The sequence below is a fragment of the Mobula hypostoma genome, chromosome 1 (genome assembly GCF_963921235.1).
Source record: "Mobula hypostoma chromosome 1, sMobHyp1.1, whole genome shotgun sequence".
NCBI lineage: Eukaryota > Metazoa > Chordata > Chondrichthyes > Myliobatiformes > Myliobatidae > Mobula > Mobula hypostoma.
In genome coordinates, this window is record NC_086097.1 from 220,209,252 (window position 1) to 220,221,337 (window position 12,086).

A 12,086-nucleotide genomic window follows, 5' to 3' on the forward strand; every position below is an offset into this window, starting at 1 on the left:
CACCACCGACGTTAGGCTAACCAGTCTATAATTCCCCGGTTTCTCTCTCCCTCCTTTTTTAAAAAGTGGGGTTACATTAACCACCCTCCAATCCTCAGGAACTAGTCCAGAATCTAACGAGTTTTGAAAAATTATCACTAATGCATCCACTATTTCTTGGGCTATTTCCTTAAGCACTCTGGGATGCAGACCATCTGGCCCTGGGGATTTATCTGCCTTTAATCCCTTCAATTTACCCAACACCACTTCCCTACTAACATGTATTTCGCTCAGTTCCTCCATCTCACTGGACCCTCTGTCCCCTACTATTTCTGGAAGATTATTTATGTCCTCCTTAGTGAAGACAGAACCAAAGTAATTATTCAATTGGTCTGCCATGTCCTTGCTCCCCATAATCAATTCACCTATTTCTGTCTGTAGGGGACCTACATTTGTCTTTACCAGTCTTTTCCTTTTTACATATCTATAAAAGCTTTTACAGTCAGTTTTTATGTTCCCTGCCAGTTTTCTCTCATAATCTTTTTTCCCCTTCCTAATTAAGCCCTTTGCCCTCCTCTGCTGATCTCTGAATTTCTCCCAGTCCTCAGGTGAGCCACTTTTTCTGGCTAATTTGTATGCTTCTTCTTTGAAATTGATACTATCCCTAATTTCTCTTGTCAGCCACGGGTGCACTACCTTCCTTGATTTATTCTTTTGCCAAACTGGGATGAACAATTGTTGTAGTTCATCCATGTAATCCTTAAATGCTTGCCATTGCATATCCACCGTCAATCCTTTAAGTGTCATTTGCCAGTCTAACTTAGCTAATTCATGTCTCATACCTTCAAAGTTACCCCTCTTTAAGTTCAGAACCTTTGTTTCTGAATTAACTATGTCACTCTCCATCTTAATGAGGAATTCCACCATATTATGGTCACTCTTACCCAAGGGGCCTCTCGCGACAAGATTGCTAATTAACCCTTCCTCATTGCTCAAAACCCAGTCTTGAATAGCCTGCTCTCTAGTTGGTTCCTCGACATGTTGGTTCAAAAAACCATCCCGCATACATTCCAAGAAATCCTCTTCCTCAGCACCTTTACCAATTTGGTTCACCCAATCTACATGTAGATTGAAGTCACCCATTATAACTGCTGTTCCTTTATTGCACACATTTCTAATTTCCTGTTTCATACCATCTCCGACCTCACTACTACTGTTAGGTGGCCTGTACACAACTCCCACCAGCGTTTTCTGCCCCTTAGTGTTACGCAGCTCTACCCTTATCGATTCCACATCTTCCCGGCTTATGTCCTTCCTTTCTATTGCGTTAATCTCATCTTTAACCAGCAACGCCACCCCACCTCCTTTTCTTTCATGTCTATCCCTCCTGAATATTGAATATCCCTGAACGTTGAGCTCCCATCCTTGGTCACCCTGGAGCCATGTCTCTGTGATCCCAACTATATCATAATCATTAATAACAATCGGCACTTTCAATTCATCCACCTTGTTACAAATGCTCCTTGCATTGACACACAAAGCCTTCAGGCGCTCTTTTACAACTCTCTTAGCCCTTATACAAGTATATTGAAAAGTGGCCCTTTTTGATGCTTGCCCTGGATTTGTCGGCCTGCCACTTTTACTTTTCTCCTTACTACTTTTTGCTTCTACCCTCACTTTACACCCCTCTGTCTCTCTGCACTGGTTCCCATCCCCCTGTTGTGAACTAACCTCCTCTCGCCTAGCCTCTTTAATTTGATTCCCACCCCCCAAACATTTTGTTCAAGAGCCTGATGGTGGAGGGGTAACAACTGTTCTTGATCCTGGTGGTGTGAGTCCTGAGGCCCCTGTACCTTCTACCTGATGGCAGCAGCGAGGAAAGAGCATGGCCTGGGTGGTGAGGATCTTTGTTGATGGATGCTGCTTTTCCATGGCAACATTTCACGTAGATGTGCTCATGATTGGGAGGGTTTTACACGTGATATACTGGCCTGAATCCAGTACCTTTTGTAGAAATTTCAGCTCAAGGGCATTGGTGTTCCCATACCAGGCTGGACTGCAGCCAGTCACCACACATCTGTAGAAGTTTGCCAAGGTTTTTGATGACATACCAAATCACCACAGACTCCTGAGGAAGTAGAGACGCTGTTGTGCTTTCTGTGCAATTATATTTATATTATGGGTTTCTTGGTTGTGGTGAGGCAAGTCAGAGCATCCACCACAATTATCTCACAGCACCTCTACCACAGCTAAATGGTCCTAAGACTATACAGGTCTATATGATTTAGTTATTCATTAGCAGACACTACAATAGAATATATTTTTGCATCATTTCAGAGAAGTCATAAACAAAATTTAAGGCAATTTGACGGGTACTATCCAAGGTAAACGTAGTACAATGTCCAAAGTCACTGACCAATTAATAGAATTGGGAATCCTGGCTAGTTTTCTTTTCCAGATAGTGTTTATGTTCTGTCATCAATTGATCAAGGTAAACTAGGAAGCAAAGACAGATAAAGATTTAGACCAGTGGCTTTCTGATGAAATCACCAAAGAAGGCAGTAGTTAATAATATAGCTTGATTTCAGCTTGAATTTGACTAATCGGCTAAGTTTATCCCTACAGTTACAGTGTGAAATTGCACATTATCACATTGGCAGCAGTAATTACATGGATTTTCAATGTAATTACCTCTGCCAACTATCAGGAGGAAAATCTAGCCAATCCTCTTAGAATAATTATTGCCTTTGCATTCAGATAATTATTAGCTTTGGATCCTTTCAGTGTTATAAATTTATCTATCTGCATAATGACTGGTGAAGTGAATTTTACTTGTGCAAGTGTTTATTCCTGTTATCTATTAGAATGAGGCAGTAGCAAGATAACAATTTTTGAAAGAAATGCATCTACTTCACAACCTGGAGGAAATAAAAATCAATATTCAAGTGCAAAGTCAATGTTTCCTTGTTGTTCCTGAAGTCCATTTTAGACATGTCTGCAGTACATTTCTATGTTCTACATCAGGGGGGGTCAAACTACCAGCCCGCGAAGGGGTCCAATCCAGCCCGCGGGATGATTTGGGGAAAAAAAAGTATATTCACGACCATTTATTATGTATCAGTACGGCAGCCGTACAATAGGCGGCAGTTAATCACCCACTGTGCATAAGCACCTACCACCCTGCACTGAAGAGCACTAGGGTCCCACTTACGTCGTCAGACACAGTATAAACACACAGCGTACTCAGGTAAGTAACACCTGTAGCAAGGCTGAGACGGTTTGCTGCTGTGGTTGAAAATGCTTTCCAAGAAAAGAAAAGTTGACATCGAAGATCGGATATTCAATGATAATTGGAAAGATCGTTTTTCCTTCTGTGAGGTCAACGGCAAACCTGTGTGTCTGATATGCTCGCAACAAGTGGCTGTGGCAAAAGAGTACAATATCAAACGACACTATGAGACGTCACACGGAGAAAAATATGACAAGTACGCAGGACGACTCAGTATGCAAAAGGTAAACGAGCTTGAAGCAGCTCTGAAAAAACAGCAATCAGTGTTCACCAAAAGTTGAGAGACTCAATAATGGAGCTGTCGAGGCCAGCTACATTATTGCCAACAAAATAGCTGCGGCGTTGAAGCCATACTCAGAGGGGGAATTCATCAAAGCATGCATGCTGACGGCGGCTGAGCTGGTGTGCCCTGAGAAGAGACAGGCTTTTGGTAAAATCAGCTTGTCAAGAAATACTGTGGCAGAGAGAATCGGGGACCTTGCAGGAGATCTGAACAGTCAACTAAAAAACAAAGTAAAGTCATTTATTGCCTTCTCTATTGCAATTGATGAGAGCACCGACGTGACTGATGTAGCTCAATTGGGAATATTTATTCGTGGTGTTGATGCATCTTTGACCGTCACCGAGGAGTTTGTGGAGATGGTGCCCATGACAAACACAACAGCGAACGATGTTTTCTCCAGCCTCCTCGAGGCCTTGGACAGACTGGGGGTTGACTGAAGTCGCACTGTTGGCGTGGTAACAGATGACGCACCGTCCATGGTCGGGAAAGAGGCAGGTGTTGTTGCGAAACTCAGAGAGAAAGTTCAAACACAGAATCCAGAGCAGGAATTCTGGAATTTTCATTGTATTGTACACCAAGAGGCGTTATCAAAACAGTTTATTTTCTTTGAGCCAAGGGACTGAACCATCGGGAATTTGACACTCTTTTGTCTGAAAGTAATATTGGGCACGGCCGACTCTACCACACTGAAGTCCGCTGGTTGAGCAGAGGGGTTGTGCTCAAACGTTTTTTTTCAATTACGTGTGGAAATTGGACTATTCATGAACGAGAAAGGGAAGCCAGTGGCAGAGTTGGATGACCCAGACTGGCTTCATGATCTTGCATTTTTGGTGGATATAACAGAGCAGTTAAATGTGCTTAATGTTAACATGCAAGGCCGTGCAGACTTGTTATAGAATACTACTCCAGCATTTGTGCCTTTCAAATTGAATTAGGCCTGTGGGAGATGCAACTATCCCAGAGCAACCCAGCTCATTTCCCCTCTTTGCACTCATGGGAATAATGACAACATGGACAGGTACAAGGACAAAATATCATGGCTGAAAAGTGAGTTTCAGAATCATTTCCAAGTCTTCACACAGCTCGAGAAGGAATTCTCACTATCTTGCTCGCCGTTTGCCGTCAACACAGCATCAGATGTGCCGGAGGAACTCCAAATGGAACTAATTGAAATTCAGTGTAACTCGGCTTTGAAATATAAATTTGAGACTGTGGGTCTGGGCTCATTCTATCAATACCTGGGACCGATGTACCCCAAGATGACAGACTTTGCCTCAAAGATCCTTTGCGTGTTCGGGACAACATATTTGTGTGAGCAGGTGTTCTCCATAATGAACATTAACAAATCCAAACAGCGCTCGCAGCTGACACACAGACATCTAAATGACATTATGAAAATCACAACTGCCCAGAAACTGGTCCCTGATGTTGACAGGCTGGTTAAAGCCAAGAGACGTCAGGTGTCTGGAAGCAGCAAGTGAAAAATGAGTGACACTGTTCGATGCACTGCGACATGTAAGCAAAATACATTATGAAATATTGACTGTCATAATATTGTGATTCATTCATTTTCTGACTATTCTATTATTGTAAATGTGATCACTTCAATAAAAATTAGAGGCCAACTGTGTTCATTGTCTGAGGTTGATTGCTGGAAGCAGGCTATTAAAAATTAGGTGCAGTTGTGTAGCCTACATTTACAATATGTTTTGTTAGGTCTACATTTGTGTCTGCTAATGTTCGATTTCAAATGGTTTATTAATGGAAAGAGTGTGGCTCCCAAAACAATCTTAGGCAAACTGGCATCTTTTTTTTCTCTCTCATCACAACTTTCTTGTAGCGTACGACTATGAGTTAATACCAATCATAAAAATAATGCTTGCTAGGCAATCTTCTTCATAAGAAACGAAATTCGTAAAGTGAAACACTTTGTAGTTATAGCAGAGACTAAGACACGTGAGAGCAGGTTGAAAAAACGAAGGCAACGAAAGCTGTGGGAGCACGTGCACGTGCACAACTGATCCAGCCCGCAGGAAGTTGCATTTTGCCCAATCCAGCCCATGACCTAAAATGAGTTTGATACCCCTGTTCTACATTCTAATTCTTCATTTTGGCACATCATTCATCATTTGTGCTTGGTTAGATGAGTCTTTGCATTCTAAAAACAATCTTCTCCAGCACCCGAAAGACTTCCATCAAATAGTTCCTGTTTATAACCTTTGTGTAAAATAATGAACTCAGTTGTGATCAATGGATTTTATATACTGTCTTTAAAATGGTATAATATTCAAAGACAATTTACAGGAGCATAATAAATCAAAAATTGAGACTGAATCAATGAAGGAGACATCTGAACAATATGGATTTTTTGGTCGGCAGTAAGCCAACAACATACACTGACTTTGGAAAAGATTGTACCTGAAAGAATCAATATGATCAATTTGAAGAGAATGCTGAAAAGGTTCTCTGTAATGTGGCCTTTTGCTTCTAAGAGCCATGAACAGCATAGCATGGCAGGACCAGGACTATTCCAAACCATGAAGTGAGGTAAAAGCAAAAATAACGTATTTCAAGTTCCCATGAGTATTTAATTTCCAGCCATGGTCACTATGCCATCTTTGTAAATGTCTGAATGAACAAATTTATCTCTAGTAAGTTAAAGACATCTTTAATTCTAACGCTTTACTATAATTTCACTTTTTTTTATTCTCTGGAACTCTTTTACTCATTTTTCTGGCAGCTCAATTGAATCAAGACTGGCAGCAGAGGCAACTCACAAGTCCATGAGAGAGATTTAAAGAGGAGCGTTCCTGGACTTCCGGCATTTTCTGGCAAGCCAATCAAATAGGTACTCATTAGCAAGGGCAAATGAAAATAAGGCAGGGAAAAGCGAAGGGGCCATTGTGTGAGTGGACCAGTTTTAGAGTGATAGGCTTTAGCTCCAGGCTGGGGCGAGGTATGTATCTGTTAAGTTTCTTCTTCAACCTTCATCTAGTGGTACATAGTTGGAGCAGTGAGAATGACTCAAGGGGCTGTGTTGTGTCTTTGTGTGAGATATGGGAATTCTGGAAAATCTCCAGCCTCCCATATAAACACAGCTGTACCAGGTGCACTGAGCTGCAGCTCCTCAGAGAACATATTAAGGAACGAGAGCAGCAGCTCGATGACCTTCAGCTCGTATGGAAACCGAGGAAGTAATAGATAGGAGCTACAGAGAGGTAGTCACCCCTAAGCTACAGGAGGCAGGTATCTGGGTGACTGTCAGGAGAGGGAAAGGAAATAGACAGCCAGTGCAGAGTATCCCGGCCAGCCAGTTGTGTAGCGGCATCCGCACGGGACTTCGAGGCGAGTGGACCTGGGTGCGAACCCGGCTGGCTCCTTGCACACTTTCCATCTGTGCTGGGTTAACCGTGAAGCTAGCAATTCAGCCTCATAAAAAGCAGACAAAAAAACGCTAAAGACATGCTGTCGAAGGGTCTCGGTTCAAAATATCAACTGTACTTCTTTTCCCCGGCCTGCCGAGTTCCTCCAGCATTTTGTGTATGTTTCTTGGATTTCCAGCATCTGCAGATTTTCTCTTGTTTGTGAAAGAAATGGCAAGGTGGCACCACAAGGCATGGAAAGGAGAAACAATAACAGAGTAGCTCTGTGGCCATTTCCCTCAGTAATAGGTAGGACACGGTTTGGATACTGTTGGGGGAACAAACTACCTGGGAAAGCCACAGTGACTGAATTTCTGACACTACGTCTGGTGCTGTGGCTCATTAGCAAAGGGAGGAGAAGAGGACTGCAGTGGTGATTGGGGATTCCATGGTTAGAGGAGTAGACATCAGATTATGTGGATGTGATAGAGACACACTGATGGTATGTTTCCTCCCAGATGCGAGGGTAAAGGATATGGCAAATCAGGTCAATGGCATTCTAAAGGGGATGGGTGACCAATCAGAAATCTTGGTACATATTGGCACCAATCACATAGGTAGGACAAGGGGGGCGGTCCTGGAGAGAGAATTTAGAGAGGCAGGCAGAAAACTGAAAAGCAGCATTTCCAGGCTAGTAATCTCTGGATTGCTGCCTGTGTTGCGCTCCAGTGAGGGTAAGAATCAGATGATTTGGCAGTTGAATGTGTGGCTGAAGAACAGATGCATTGGTCATGATCTTCCAGGAATCAATTGATTCTGGCATGGTCCGGAGGACTGGAAGATTGCAAATGTCACTCCACTCTTTAAGAAGGGAGGAAGGCAAAAGAAAGGAAATTGCAGGCCAGTTAGCCAAACTTTGGTGTTTGGGAAAGTGCTGAAGTCTATTATTAAGGATGAGGTTTCAGGGTACTCAGAGACTAAAGATAAAATAAGTCAAAGTCAGCATGATTTCAGTAAAGGGAAATCTTGCCTGACAAATCTGTTAGAGTTACTTGAGGAAGTAACAGGCAGGGTGGACAAAGGAGAGGCAGTGGATGTCATTTACATGAATTTTCAGAAGGTATTTGATAAGGTGCCTCACATGAGGCTGCTTATCAAGATAAAATCCAATGGCATTACAGGAAAGATACTGGATAGAGGAATGGCTGACAGGCAGGAGGCAGTGAGTGGGAATAAAAGGGGCCTTTTCTGGTTTACTGTCAGTGACTAGTGGTGTTCCTCAGGGGTCAGTATTGGGACCTCTACTTCTCACATTGTTCACCATTGATTTTGATAATGGAATTGATGCCTTTGTGGCAACGTTTATGGGTGATACAACGATAGATGGAGGGGTAGGTGATGCTGAGGAAGCAATGCAATTGCAGCAGGACCTAGACAAATTGGACGAATGGGGAAAAAAGTGGCAGTGTTGGGAAATGCATGATAATACATTTTGGTAAAAGGAGCAATAGTGCGGACTATTATCTAAATGGGGAGAAGGTTCAAACATCGGAGGTGCAGAGGGACTTAGGAGTCCTCATGCAAGACTCCCAGAAGATTAATTTACAGCTTGAGTCTGTGGTAAAGAAGGCAAATGCAATGTTGGCATTTATTTCAAGAGGAATAGAATATAAAATAAAGGCGATAATGCTGAGTCTTTATAAGACACTAGTCAGGCTGCACTTGGAGTACTGTCAACAGTTTTGAGCCCGATATCTCAGAAAGGAAGTGTTGTCACTGGAGAGAGTCCAGAGGAGGTTCACAAGGATAATTCTCGGAATGGAGGTGTTAACATATGAGGAGCGTTTGGCAGCTTTGGGCCTGTACTCACTGGAATTTAGAAGAATGTTGGGAGATCTCATGTTGAAATGTTGAAAGGACTAGAGAAAGTGTATGCTGAAAGGATGCTTCCTGTGGTGGGGTGTCCAGAACTAGAAGGCACAGCCTCAAAATTGAGGGGCAACCTTTTAGAACAGAGGTAAGGAGGAATTTTTTTAGCCAAAAAATGGTGAATCTGTGGAATGCTCTGCCACAGACTGTGGTGGAGGCAAAGTCCATTGGTATATTTAAGGTGGAAGTTGACAGTTTCCTAATCGACAGGGCATCAAAGGATATGGTGAGAAGACAGGTGTATAGAAACATGGAAAACCTATAGCACAATACAGGCCCTTTGGCCCACAAAGCTGTGCCAAACATGTCCTTACCTTAGAACTACCTAGGCTTACCCATAGCCCTCTATTTTTCTAAGCTCCATGTACCCAATGGTTGAGTGGGATCCAGAATCAGCCATGATGGAGTGGTGGAGCAGACTCAATGGGCTGAATGGCTAAGGTTCTGCTCCTACGTCTTATATACTTATGGTCTCATGGAACCTTTAGGAGGCAGTGGTCATAATATGATAGAAATCACCCTGCAATTTGAGACAAAGAAACTGAAGTCAAATGAATTTCAGAGATGTACATTTTGATAATAAGTGAACCTTTGAATCCTTTGAATGAGGGGAATTACAGAGGCATGAGTGAGGAGCTGGCCAAAATTGATTGGAAGGGGACACTGGCAGGGCTGTTGGCAGAGCAGAAATGGTTGCAGTTTCTGGTGGCAATTCCGAAAGTGGGGGATAGATACATCGCAAGGAAGAAGTGGTATTCTAAAGGCAGGATGATGCAATCATGACCAACAAGGAAAATCAAAGCCAACATAAAGGCATATAATAGAGTAAAAAATAGTAGGAAGTTAGAGGTTTAGGAAGCTTTTAAAAAAACTAACAGAAGGCAATTAAAAAAGCCACAAGACCAGGGAAGATGAATTATGAAGTTAAGCTAGTCAATAATATAAAAGAGGATACCAACAGGTTTTTCAAATACAGTTGGCCCTCCGTATCCACGGGGGTTTGGTTCCATGACCCTCCTGCGGATACCACATTCTGTGGATGCTCAAGTCCCATATATAAAATAGCATAGTATTTGCATATAACCTATGCATGTCCTCCCATATACTTTAAATCATCTCTAGATTACTTATAATACCTAATACAATGTAAATGCTATGTAAATAGTTGTTATGCTGTATTGTTTAGGGAATAATGACAATCAAAACAAGTCTGTACATGTTCAGTACAGACGCAACCATCGTAGCTCTTCTGGGAACGTTGATGCTGCCACAACATCAGCCGATGCTGATTCTCCCGTGATCTTTAAGTTCTTGAGGCTGTAGGGCTTTACATAGCTAGCCAGCCATCCCTTACTAGCCTCAAACTCCTTCCTCTCGCTCACAACACAAGGAGTGAACGAACGAGATGCGAGGCGAACAATGCTCAAACAACGAGTAATACTTTTAATCATCTCTGGATTACAGTACTTTACGCTCCCTCTCAGCCTTTGAGGAATTGCTTTGACCACTTAATTGCTTTTTAGGAGCCATTTTTTCACAGAAACAAAGGGTGCACACAACACAAATAGCGACCAAATGAGACATGAGGTGAACAATGCTCAAACAACGAGTGCTGGAGAGAGAACTTCTGGGGTTTTTTTTCCGCTCCTGATCCACAGTTGGTTGAATCCGCAGATATGGAGGGCCGACTATATATAAAGAATAAAAGAGGGGCGAGGGTAGATATCGGACCACTGGAAAATGAGGCTGGAGAGGTAGAAATGGGGGGGCAAGGAAACGACAGATGAATTGAATAAGTATTTTGCATCGGTCTTTGCTGTGGCATGCACTAACAGTATGCCAGAAGTTTGAGAATGTCAAGGGGCAGAAGTGAGTGTGGTTGCTATTGCGAGGGAGAAGGTGCTTGGGAAGCTGAAAGGTCTGAAAGCAGAGAAGTCACCTGGACCAGATGGACTATACCTTAGGGTTCTGAAAAAAGTAGCTGAAGCAATTGTGGAGGCATTAGTAATGATCTTTCAAGAATCAATGGATTCTGCATGTTGCTGCAGGACTGGAAAACTGCAAATATTACTCCACTCTTCTAGAAGGGAGGGAGGCAGAAACTCACCACAGGCTGGATGTTAATGTATGTTGTCTACCATTAATGGAATTGTTATACCACAAAATTCCTCCAGTTAGTGAAAGTGATCTATAGACAAGTGTCCAAAGCATTTTCCTGTTTCAGGCTGCAAACTTCCAAATGTAAATTGCTTTTCTAATTAGATAAGATATACTTTATGATCCAGGCATCATCCTGACACTGAACTGACTCTGCAGCTGTGGCCTGCACCCATCAGCACTCAGCTCTGGCTCTGTGACTGCGGCTTGCAGCCATTGGGCTCCTGGACCGGTTGAAGCACTGAACTGGCTCTGTGACTGTGCACTCACTTTCAGTTTATGTTCTGTATGCTATTTGTTAATTTTTTTAATATAGTTTGCGTGATCTGTTCTTTTTGCACATTGGGTGTTTGACGGTATTTTTGTGTGGGGCTTTTTTTATGGATTCCATGTGTGTTTCTTTGTTTTAGTGGCTGTCTGCAAGAAGATAAATCTCAAGGCGTACTTACTTCGATAATAAATGTACTTTGAACTTTGAAATCTCATATAACCAAGCACCCTTCTCTGCTGCCTAGTCACCATATTAAGCTGAAACAGAGTGTCTTGTCAGATGAGACAACTATATCTGCTTTGAGTTTGGTGAAGCAACCGAGTAATGTGTAGGTTTAAGTGCAAAGCGACAAGACAGATGAAAATCTTTTGAACATACTTTGGAGGGATCATTCAATGCTTGCAACATTCTCCCACATGGATCGGATGATGGAGGAGTCACAGTGCCATTTTGTCTGGGACTATGACACAAAAGAGGCAGAGCTGGTTCACAGGAAGTCCTACAGATGTTTTCTGTTAACTTGAAATCAATGCAATGAAAATACTGTCAACTATAAAAAAAGTAAATGGAAAAAGAATTTTCTTTTAACCAGTTCCAGACTAACAATCAATAGCTCTCTGTACTTACTTAAATAACGTGTTTACATTTGCTGCCTTCCAATCTGTGGAAAATGTTCTAGAACCTATGGAATTTAGTAGATGCACTAGGTTGTTCTCATCCACCAACAGAGGGATCGCCATCAAAAGAAAACAGGACCTGTGTATTCAGGACCTGGAGATTTATTTTCTTTCTTTTCTATTAATTTCTCCATTGCTA

General features: G+C 42.3%; 1 long non-coding RNA gene across 2 annotated transcripts in view; it reads left to right on the forward strand.

Moving 5' to 3' along the window:
* LOC134355191 (uncharacterized) overlaps positions 1 to 12,086 on the forward strand; it is an 81,126-nt gene that overhangs the window by 11,010 nt on the left and 58,030 nt on the right. Inside the window, exons 2-3 of one of the 2 annotated variants that reach the window (XR_010019977.1) lie at positions 6,292 to 6,399; positions 11,410 to 11,978. This is a non-coding gene — a long non-coding RNA (uncharacterized LOC134355191). Of the gene's footprint in view, positions 1 to 6,291; positions 6,400 to 11,409; positions 11,979 to 12,086 lie in introns of those variants that run through there. The other variant, XR_010019976.1, reaches the window with a different exon arrangement.